Here is a 12,305-nt window from a genome sequence, read left to right as displayed (position 1 = left end):
AGGAATGATGCTGAAGCTGAAACTCCAGTACTTTGGCCACCTCATGCGAAGAGTTGACTCATTGGAAAAGACTCTGATGCTGGGAGGGACTGGGGGCAGGAGGAAAAGGGGACAACTGAGGATGAGATGGCTGGATGGCATCACTGACTCGATGGACGTGAGTCTGAGTGAATCTGGGAGTTTGTGATGGACAGGGAGGCCTGGCGTGCTGCGATTCATGGGGTCGCAAAGAGTCGGGCACGACTGAGCGACTGAACTGAACTAACCCTTTCATATGTAAGATTCCCAAGGCATCTAATATAAATCATAAGGTTTGAAACCAGGCCAACAGATGGTTGGATTTTCAAAACACCCTTCACAGCTGCCACTTTGTGTTAGCATCAGATTAATAACTGATATACCCGTTAAAATACAGTGAGCCATCACTAAGATTAATTTGCTCAGTTACTTATCTTGCAACTTCCTCTAATTCAAGCAGATGTAAAAAAGCAAGCTGGGAGTTCCAACTATTAGTTCTCTTTCATTTTTATTTGAGCATAACAATGAAATTTTAAATAATTTCTTCTTAGTAGACAGGTTTCATCAGGGAAACTTTCTTACAGGTTTCATCAAGAAAACCTGTAAGAAGACTATTAGATTATAAAAAGGAACAAGACTGGCACTTGAAATATAATATTCTACCATGTCAAAGGTTCTGCTTTTCAAGAACATTATGATTTCTAGGTAGGATGACATAAGTCTTTTAAACCAGGATAACTTGGTTTTCTTGGTTTTCTTCTAACTCAGCAAAGTACACTTCCAAGGGTACCATTTGGATGATAAATTACATGGTCACACAATTTATGTGCCATAGAGTAAATAATTAAACACCTTGCACTCAGCTCTCATTAAATTACATGATAATTTTGAACAGGGAAAACTTCTAGACGCTAAAGTTTTCAGGTGAAAAAACAATGTACAATTCCCTTAGGTGATAAACTGTATTTTTACTTTTCCTTCTTCTAACATGCTTGAAACAGATTCATCTTAAACAGTTTAAGTAGAGATGAAATTTTCTTAATCATTTCCCTGTCAGTCTGTGCAAAAGAAAACAAGACCAAAATTTTTGGCCCCGCCCACCACAAAAGAGGCATTCCTATATTCCTACAGAATATAAGTGTCACATAATATGATTTTAACATATCATTTCACATAGATATGCTATTGTCAGTCTTGGGTATTTTTCTACTTGTCACATTTTTAACCATAGGATGCTAAAATTGAAATTTTAAAGGGATGAACAAAAAAATTAAGGAGAGAGGAATCAAACCATTTATATTTTATAGAGAGATAACTGAGTAGCCATCAAAATTAATCTGTTCAAAGAAATGGTTGGAAATATTGATCAAAATTAAGCTTAGAGAGTTGTCTGAGGAATAAATTTTTTCATAGTTTTCTTGGATATATGTACTGAAGCAAAAGTTCTTAAATGTTTTGGCCTCAAGACTCTGCTACACTGTTAATACTTATCTACAATCTCTCCCACCAAGAGCTTTTGTTTATTTGGTATATTTACTACATTAGAAATGAAAAGATTTTTAAATGTATTTCATTCTTTTCAAATTATCAATGATAAATTCACTATATATATAATGTCATCACAAATGTTTTGTGAAAATAACTATATTGTTAATTAAAAATTTTATAGTGAGATGAATGGCATTATTTTACATTCTTGTGACTTTCTTTAATGTCTAACTTAATCAAAGATTTATCCTCATATCTGTTTCTGCATTCAATCTGTTGCAATATGTTGTTTCATTTGAAGTATAAGAAAAATCCAGCCTCACAGAGAAGTATATTTGAAAAATGCAGGAGAATAATAGCCTTTTCAGATAACTGTGGACATTCTTTGATATTACACTGAAACTCAACAAGTTGTAGTTTCTTAAAGCTTAATTGCAATGTTGAATCTTAAAATGGATCAATAAACTTTCATACTATTTACAGTCAAATCTTTTGGTCTATCTTGAATATTAATGGATCTTTTATCCACACATGTCTTTGTAACAACATGCATCAGTCATTTTAAAAATACAAATTCACTGAGTTACAAAGATTCTCCATATTTTGACATATTTCATTATATAACATCAAAAAATTCATTAATATCACATCTTCTTACTAGGAAAGTCTTTATGGATTACAAAGAGGAGCAAATAAATGTCTGAGGGAAAGGAAATTTTCAGTATCTTGATAATGATAATGGTTTCATAGGTACATACATATGTTAAAAATTCATCAACTTATACACTTTAAACAGGTACAAATCTTGAGTGTAAGTTATACCTCAAAAAAGTAAAAACAAAGTTTGATAGATAAAAACAACCTGGGAAAACCGAGTTCCTTATTCTACTCTGTTCTCTTTCTGTATAAAATTTTCCATTAAAAAAAGTGGGGAAGTTTAGGAATCTGTCTACTCACAGTAATAGATCAGTTTTCTTAAATTCTTACTATTGTCTGAAACCTTGAGTTTTATTATTAGCGGTAAACGATGTCAGTTTTCTTTGATGTGACAGGTTTATTTCAAGAAAATGGCTGCCAAATACCCAAATGTGGAAACAAAAAATGTCTAAAGGTCGTTTTTCGAGAAAAAATGGTGTTCCATGACAGGAAGTGGCTACTTTAATATCATCACTAATATTACCTCTGCTCTGTCCTGCCTCCTAATGTACTGCTTCTCTCCCCTGTAAACTGTACCTATTGTTCCTGGACAGTGTCCTTTCTCTACTATCCATCTCATCCTATTTATCCAAACCCTGAAACTCCCCACGCCCAGCTCTCCTATAAGCTAAAGTTATATGCTTCTTCCACTGTGTCCTACAAAACCCATCATTGTTATGGATGAAGCTCTATTCATCTACTCCTCCTCCCTCTCCATTTTTCAGATGTAGTCTTAGCTCCCCAGTGACACTGTATACTCTTAAGGACTATGTCTTACACTTCTCTGTATTTTGTGATACCCAAGAGGAGTATACACATCATACACACTCAATAACATTTATTAAATTAATGATGAGTAATTATTATTAAACAGCTAGGGTTCCCAGAAAATCACATTTGCACCTCTGCTTGCTGAAGTTATAAAGAAGTACACGGGCCTGGAAAAAAAAAAACCTTGTAGACCTTTCCAAATTCTCCACTGCCTCCTATGAGAAATATCTGACAGCTGAAAGTAAACTAGTCTTTGCAAGCACTAAATTGCTCATCAATCTTCCAAAGGGTATCATTTAGTCAATTATTTTCCCAAAGGAAATATAAATGGAACAGAGCTGCCAGGGAAAAATTAATACACTCAACTCCAGTAAGTAGCTCACAGAGAAGAGCTTTCACCACCCTAGGACATCTGAGCTATATTTCATTCCTGGATTCACCAGGAAGGACTGGTTTTACACTTAAAAAAAAATTGTATTTTAAATGATTAATGAATGCAGTTAGGTTTCTAAGAAGTTACAACCCAATATTAAGTAAGCATATTATCAACCAAATTTTTGATGAGAATTAAAAAGTAGTACTTTTTTCTTGCATCTGAATGTATGACTATTGCCTCCATAACCCACCAAACTTCCCCCTAACACTCCAGATAAAGATGCACAATGACAGAAGTTGGAGAGGAAAATGCTCAGCATGGAAACCTAAAGCAGGCCCAGGGAACAGCAACAGCTGCCAGGAGATCCAAACTCAGATGCTGTCAGGAACCACGGAGGTAGTGTGACTGAGTTAAGCAAATTGTAAAAGAAGAACAAGAGTGAGGGGATGACAAAAGGTAGCTGCTTTCAAGGTGTACCCACCCAGGAAATCACTGCATTCAAGATCGTGAAACAGGTGTGGCCATATTTTTTGATTGTTCAAAGGTACCAGAAACCCAGATTTTTTTTTAAGTAAAATTACCCCTAAATTGGCAACAATTATAAAAACAAACAAACAAAAACCCTGTGTTAGTCCAGTATTAATATAACATGTTGTAGCTGTTTAGTCACTAAGTCGTGTCCAACTCTTTTGCAACCCCATGGACTGTAGCCTGCCAGGCTCCTCTGCCCATGAGATTTCCCAGGCAAGAATACTGGAGTGGGATGCCATTTCCTTCTCCAGGGGATCTTCCCCACCCAGACAGAGATCAAACCTGCATCTCCTGTATCAGCAGGCAGATTCTTTACAACTAAGCCACCAGGGAAGCCCAAGACAACATGAAGGGTTGCTAATTAGTGATCTTCGGAACACACAGTAAGGTTGGTGGGGTGCAAAAAAAATTCTAAAAAAAACTTCCTAAAACTAAAGCTCTATTTCACACCCACTTTTAGTAACTGAATTTCTTTCTTAATCTGAGTGTCTGAGTACTTAATTAATGATCACACCATATAGATGAAAAGCTCAAATGTAAAAATAACCAAAAAAGCAGAGGAAAATATAAATGAAAATGCATCAAATTTTTAGTTTGGAGATGACTCTAGTCACAATAATTAAAGAAATCACAGAATTTTTGTATCTATAATTTTACAAAACTAAAAAACATCTAATATGAAAAATTTCTTGTGACCAAAACTGAATGCAAAATAAAACCTGGCAAATATCTGAAGCCAATATAGCAAAAGGCTAATCATCTTTACTCTTAAAAAAAAAAATCCTCACAAACTATTAAGAGACACAAGAAGAATGAAATCCAACTCCTGATGGACAAAAATAGCTTGCTGCTGCCAGTTCCTAATACAAAGCAATTACCCTGTGGGACCAGGGCTGAGACATCTGCAAAACCACACATGGGGTTATGACTGGGAAACATACATAGTTAAATGAGTTCTCAGAAAAACTTTAAAAGCACCAGAGAAAATCAAGTGCCACAAGAGACCCAACAAATAGAAGAATTCATAGGAACTGGATCTTCAAATATGATAAGAATTTTCAAAATTAATTATATTGAAATCATCAAAGAGATAAATGAAGGAATACATCCATAAGCAAAGAGCCGAGCAGGAAAATATGATAAAAATCAACTGCAAATCTTGGAAATGAAGCATATAGTCATTGGTATTTTTAAAATGTCCTAAACAATATAACTGAGACAGCTGAAAAGAAGATCAGTGATTTGAAATCCAGTATTATCCAAGAATGCACCATTAACAAATTAAGATGGGAAATATGCAAATCTAAAAATTCTCTCCGCCAAAAAATTCACATATGTATCTATACATACACTTTTATGAATAATTTCAGGAGGTTCCCAGAGTTCCTGAAGCCCAAATTCTACTCTAGAATTCTGAACACAAAATATCTTATGATCATCTGAAATCTGTCCCATTCTCTGTATACAACACAATACTGGTTTTAAGGTTCAGGAAACAGACATTATATTTGAATTAGGATCAAATTAAAGAGCAACCATACCAAATGTCAGCCAAATAAATCTGAACAAAAGGGTGGAAGATCTAAAAAACACCTTTCTCCGAAGAAATCACCCATATGACTAAAAAGCACATGAAAAGATACTCAATATCACTAATTATTTGACCAAAACTACAAATAAGATATCACCTTACACTGGTCAGGAGGGCTTCCCTGGTGGCTCAGACAGTAAAGAATCCACCTGAGATAAGGGAGACCTGGGTTGGATTCCTGGGTTGGGAAGATCCCCTGGAGGAGGGCATGGCAACCCACTCCAGTATTCTTGCCTGAAGAATTCCATGGACAGAGGAGTCTGGTGGGTTACAGTCCATGGGGTTGCAAAGAGTCACAAAAGCCTGAAAGACTTTCACTTTCACACTGATAAGATTGGTCATCATCAAAAATCTATTATACAAACAATAAATGCTGGAGAGGTTGTGAAAAAAAGAGAACCCTTCTACACTGATGGTGGGAATGTAAACTGGTACACCCACTATGAAGAACAGTATGGAGACTCGTTAAAAAACTGAAAATAGAGCTACCATAAGATCCTGCAATTCCATTCCTGGACATATATCAGGAGAAAACCATAATTCAAAAAGATACATGCTCTCCAGTGTTCACAACAGCATTATTTACAACAGCCAGGACACGGAAGCAACCCAAATGTCTATCAACAAAGGAATAGATAAAGAAGATGTGGAACATAGACACAGTGGATTATCACTAAGCCACAAAAAAGAGAAGGAAATAATGCCACTTGCAGGAACATGGATCACCCAGAAATGGTCGAACTGAGTGAAGCACGTCAGACAGAGAAAGACAAATACCACATGACAGACATCATTTATATGTGGAATCTAAAAAAAAGGGTACAATTGTACAAATGAACTTATCTACAAAACAGAAATAGAGTTACAAATGTAGAAAACAAACTTATGGTTACCAGAGGGTAAAGGAGGGCGAGGGATAAATTGGAAGATTGGGATTGACATATACACACCACTATACATAAAATATGTAACTAATAAGGAGCCATTGTATAGCACAGGGAACTCTACTCAATACTCTGCAATGGCTTAAATGGGAAAAGGATCTGAAAAAGGGGAAATACATATATATATGTGTGTGTATATATATATATATATATATAAAAAACTGATTCACTTCACTGTACACCTGAAACTAACACAACATTGTAAATCAACTATACTCCAATAAAAAAACTTTTTTAAAGATAATACAAAAAAAAATCTGAACAAGAAATGAAACTCACAAAGAGTCCTGAATCCTGCCCAATATTTTCTGCTGTAAAACTCAGGTAAGATCAAGAAAATCAGTAATTATCCACAGCAAATATAAGACTCTAGTGTGTATTAAAATTGGTTAATGATTATAAAATAATTATCATTTTCAATGTCGACAGTAATGTTCAAAATGGTAGGAGAATACAGATTATGTGCAACAGGTAAAAACCATTTTTTAAATAATCTTAATGATCCATATGGGTGAAATTTGAAAGAAGCTAAATTGCTCTGAGTTAGAAAAGGATGAGAGATAAAGAGCCTGAGAGAAAAAGTCGAGAGAAATTGCCTGGGATAAGGGGAGTTTTAGAAACCGAGCTGGAAAGGAGCAGTAAAAGAAAATTCAGTGAGTGGAGCATAGTAATTTGGGGTGAGCTGAACAGAGCTGTGTAATGGCAATATTGGCGATCCATGCTGTGAGCTGCATAATGCAAGCCCACAATACCTTCAGTAAAATCTACATGTTGCTCTTTTTTAAAAAAATAGGAGTGGGAGAGGCAATGAAGCACTGAGTTCTCCTTCAAGGCTGGCCTAAAGTAATTACAGACAAGATATGGAAAGCTAGCCAAAATCTGTATTATGCAAGAAGGATTTAAATTTGCTTTTTACAGTGAACCTAAAGAGAAATGTTTGGTCCGCATCAAAACTTTGATGGAAGCCAGCTCTCTTACAGAGGTTCTGAAAACAAAAAAGTCTTCCTTAAAACACACTTAACATGTTTCAGAACACAGAATTCAAATGACATACTGAATATCTTCTGTTTAAGAGGGCTAAGATCTTTGGAAGGTAAAATGGCTTCTCTGATGAGAATTTAGAAATAAAATTGTCTTCTTGAACATTTTAAAAATACTTTCTGTATAAAGATTCTTTCAGGATGTATATTTCCATAGGTTTTCTTCAAGCTGACCTTGATGGTGGCAAGAAAGTACCTTGGTTGAAGACCCTTGAGATATTTAGATACATGTTTTTATCTTCTCTATTTTCACATCACTTAAAAAGTATACAAATGATGTTGTCTTGAAGTTCACAATTTTGTAAGAAGATTGCCCAGCTTGAAATAGTAAATTTCAATCACAACAGATCAGGTTCCTTTGAAAGACAGCCACGTTGCAAACGAGAAATACCCCTGTTCTAGTTTTTCACATTCTTCTTTTGGTGCACACGCTCTGTACTTGGAAACACAACTGTGTATGAATCTGTCTCATCACAAGCCATCTCTCTCGTAAGATGACAGAGCATTTATGCATGAATCTTGGTCTCCCCTCAAAACATATTTTTCTTAAGGAAAAAATTGAAAGACAAGTTTTCGATCTCTGCAGGCCACCTATGCTTTTTCTTCTCAGAGTGAAACTTTCTGGCCTGGCACAGTCTATTCCTAATTAAAAGCAGCAAAGATGAAAATAGCTGGCATAGAAGGCTGTGATCATATAGGCCTTCACTGATGAAAACGCTTTTTTTATATTCACAAAATAAAATTACACTGAAATGAATTTTGAATCAACATTTCAAGACTTCACGATGATTATATTTTAAAGCACAGAAGCATAAAAACTATTGGTACTGAAATCTTGACTGATAAATATAAATAATAAATATGTTCCACAAAATTTTTAATGTATTATTGTCAAAACATAATGTTTAGGAAAATATGGCACTGAGAAAAACATACAACATAAACTTTGCCAAAACAAAATGACACTGAAGAAATCAAAACCAAAGATAATAATTTTTAAATGCCACTCACCAATCACAATTGAAGACTCACAGTGATAATAGCCATTACTTTGCTTTTTCTTCAGCATGGAGCAAAGATCTATACAGTGTACCACTTCTTCTCCAAATCTATGGCCGATAAATTTTTCATATAATTTGGGGTCTATTTTTTTCACTCCCTTGAAATGACAAGACAAAATCACATCAATCAATCATTTCATTTAGGCAACCCATTCATATCTTTATCACTTTCTTAGAACCTGATAGTACATTTTGATATACAGTCTTGCCTGCTGGCATCTGAAAATGGATGCCACAAAATTGCTGTAAAGTTGTTTTTAAAGTCTCTCTGCCTGGAATGAGTTGTATTTTTTTTTTTTTAATTGAAGAGTGTTGAGCAAAATTAATAAGGTATATCAAGTTGAAATTTGAGGTATCAAGGACAGAGTAATCATCTCCAAAGACAATGGAGAAATGGGAGAAATTTTCAATGACATGGAACATAACATTTTATAGTTTATATATATATAAATATAAATATAAATATATATATATATTCTTCAAGTCTTTCTCTATGCATGTATGTTATTTTCAAATTATACTTATATAAAGTAAAGTAAAGTAGCTCAGTTGTGTCCAACTCTTTGCAACCCCATGGACTGTAGCCTACCAGGCTCCTCTGTCCATGGGATTTTCCAGGCAAGAGTACTGGAGTGGGTTGCCATTTCCTTCTTCCTTTATATATACTTATATAAATCTTACTAAAGTATAATTAGAATATGCACTTTCCCTTTTTATTCACAAAAATCACCAAAAAATTTTAAATGCAGATAGAAAAAAAATTAAAATCACACCAAACTACTACTAAAATTTTATATATTTTATTTTTCCTATGCATGAGTTGTACCATGAGTACTATTTGATAATAAGCTTTTTTCAGTTAATATGTCATATTGATAAGTAATAAATAAATGTGAAAAATATTTCTATATAGTATTCCATTATATGGAGATATAATTTATTCACTCAATTCTTTATTGTTGAACATGTTTATTGTTGAACTCTCTCCGAGTTAAGATCCTACATGCCTCAGCCAAAAAAAAAAAATATATATATATATAAAACATATTTTTGTTGAGCTATGTGTTTCAACTGAGCTCCTGATCTTTCCTAACCACTTCACTCAGACTTCCCCACCTCAGTTAACAGCAACCATGTTCGACTTGATCAGGCTGAAAACCTTGGGGTCATCCTTGATTCTCCTCTTTCCCTTAGCCCTACTTCCAATCAGATCATGTTGGTTCTACCTTCAAAACACACCCAGTTCTCACCACTCCCCTGCCACCTCTGTCCAAGCACTTCTGTTTCTTTCACCTGGATTATCCCAAGAGCTTCCTGACTGTGTTCTCTTTGGAAGTCAAACTGATCCTATGAAAACATACACCGAGATCATGTCATCCTCTGCTCAAAATTCTCCAAAGGGTCTCCATTTTTCTCAGAGGAGCCAAACTGCCCCAACCCGCCTGCAGGGTCCTGATCTGCTGTCCCTGGACCTCGTGGGCCTCGTGTCCACCAGTCTCGCCTTCATCCCTCAGCAGCTTCCCCAACCTCCTCACTCTTCTGTGAACAAGCCAGGTAGAGCCTACCTCACAGTCCCTGTGCTGCCTGTCCCTGCTTCCTGAAATGCTCCTCCCCAGATATCTTCATCGTCCATCCTCATCTCCTTTAATTCTCTCCTCAAATATTACTTTCTTAATAGGGCTTCACTTATTACCTTTTTATATAAAAAGATGCCTAAGAAATTGATGCTTTTGAATTGTGGTGTGAGAGAAGATTCTTGAGAGCCCCTTGGACAGCAAGGAGATCAAACCAGTCACTCCTAAGAGAAATCAACCCTGAATGCTCAATGGAAGGACTAATGCTGAAGCTGAAGTTCACAAACAGATGACCCATTGGAAAAGACCCTGATGCTGGGAAGGACTGAAGGCAAAAGGAGAAGAGGGCAGCAGAGGATGAGATGGTTGGATAGTATCATCGATTCATTGGACATGAACTTGGGCAAACTCCAGGAGATAATGAGGGACAGGGAGGCCTGGTGGGCTGCAGTCCATAGGATTGTAAAGAGTCAGATACAACTTAGCAACTGTACAACATTAGGGCTTCACTTAACCACGCCATCCCTCCTCCCCAAGCAGCCCTCCCAAACCCTCTCTCTCTTTCTCCCCCTATACATACTTATGTTTCTCCATAGCACTTACCATCTTCTAATATATTATGTAGTTCATGTTTATGTCACTGTCTGTCTAGCTGTCTCTCTCCATTAGAATAGGAGCTCCACACAAGGATTTTTGTCTGATTTTTATTCTCTGAAATATATATCCTCAGTCCCTTATAGCTTATGGGCTTCCCTTATAGCTTAGTCAGTAAAGAATCTGCCTGCAATGCAGGAGACCCGGGTTCAATTCCTGGCTTGGGAAGATCACCTGGAGAAGGAAATAGTAACCCACTCCAGTATACTTGCCTGGAGAATCCCATGGATAGAGGAGCCTGGCAGGCTACACAGTCCATGGGGTCGCAAGAGTCAGACATGACTTAGCAACTAAATCACCACCATCCTCAGTCCCTAGAACAGTGCTTGACATGAAGCAGGGCTCGATAAGCAACTGTCACAAGTGCAAAGGAGGATAAAGTTTCAAGAAGAGAATAGTTGACAACATCAAATGCTGTTCATTCAGAGTTCAGCAAGAAAGAAAATGAATGGATTTCTTTTGATTTGGTGAGCAGAAGTCCATGAGGGACAGCAGAGCCTAATGCTGAGGGTCAGTTAGTGCATGAGGGCAAGTCCCTGCTTGGCCACTTCTCAGCCATGTGGCTTCATTTCAGTTTCCTTATCCATAAGATGAGGCTAACAATCATACCTACCTCTAAGTGCTATATGCACTAAATTAGTCAATTTATAAAAGTGCTTAAAACAGTGAAATATGGTAAATGCTATAATATATTGTAGATAATTATTATTAGGAAAGACTACTGAAAATCATAGGTAAGATCTCAGGGGGGAAAAGTTCTGAGTAAATGGAAACTGACCATCTTATTTCTCTTTCAAATGCTTTTTCATTTGTGTGTGTTTGTTGTGTGGGGATGGGATGGGGAAAGGGTGTCATTCATTCCCTTTGAACAGACAAAAGATCAGTGATAACTTAGCAGAAAAATTAAGACCTTCAATTTTCAAGATACCATTGCCAGCATTGTATGGCCACTATAATCTCCATTTCAGTTTTGTAAGATGTCACTATTTTTTTAAAAAAATAAGGAATAAAGGAAATATAAAAGCTACTCTAATCTGTTAGGCTAATTAATTTAGTTTTAGCAAAAAGTAAGTACCAACTATTTTGTAAGAATTCTCCACAAATGACTTCCAACATGAATCTCAAGAAGCTATTTTTTACTGGAGAGTGAAATGAACTTAGTTCTTTAACCCATAACTTACAGAGAGAGCTGTGGTTCAAAGAGGCAGGAGACCTTAGGACGTACTAAAAGTTACATGCTCTGATCAGAAAACATCTTCAATAATAAAAGTATCCAGAACAGCTTTGTCTGTTATATAATATTAGCATGGTCCTTGTTCTCCAGGGAATTTTTTGTTTGACAATATATTTTGCAGGGCTTTTTTAAGGCTCTTTTGTCCCTTGGAAATATATTTCTTTTCTAGTAAAATCTACGTGAATTAGTCTCACTATCCAGCGGCAGCAAGTGGTATTTCTCCTTCATAATAAGGAAAGGACTTTCATTCAAAAAAATAAACAAGTACATCAAAATTGGGTATCTATATAGTAAGATTAAGCAGCCTCTAATTTTCCAAATGGATCC

General features: G+C 35.9%; 1 long non-coding RNA gene across 1 annotated transcript in view; it reads right to left on the bottom strand.

Moving 5' to 3' along the window:
- LOC104988376 overlaps positions 1–8,912 on the bottom strand; it is a 56,088-nt gene extending 47,176 nt beyond the window's left edge. Inside the window, exon 1 of the long non-coding RNA XR_825229.1 lies at positions 8,467–8,912. This is a non-coding gene — a long non-coding RNA (uncharacterized LOC104988376). The remainder of the gene's footprint in view (positions 1–8,466) is intronic.
- Between the last annotated feature and the right edge of the window lie 3,393 nt (positions 8,913–12,305).

The sequence above is a fragment of the Bison bison genome, unplaced genomic scaffold (assembly GCF_000754665.1).
Source record: "Bison bison bison isolate TAMUID 2011002044 unplaced genomic scaffold, Bison_UMD1.0 scf7180017864132, whole genome shotgun sequence".
Classification (NCBI taxonomy): domain Eukaryota; kingdom Metazoa; phylum Chordata; class Mammalia; order Artiodactyla; family Bovidae; genus Bison; species Bison bison.
The sequence above is the reverse complement of the archived record's forward strand: the minus strand, read 5'-3'. Positions and strand labels throughout refer to the sequence as shown.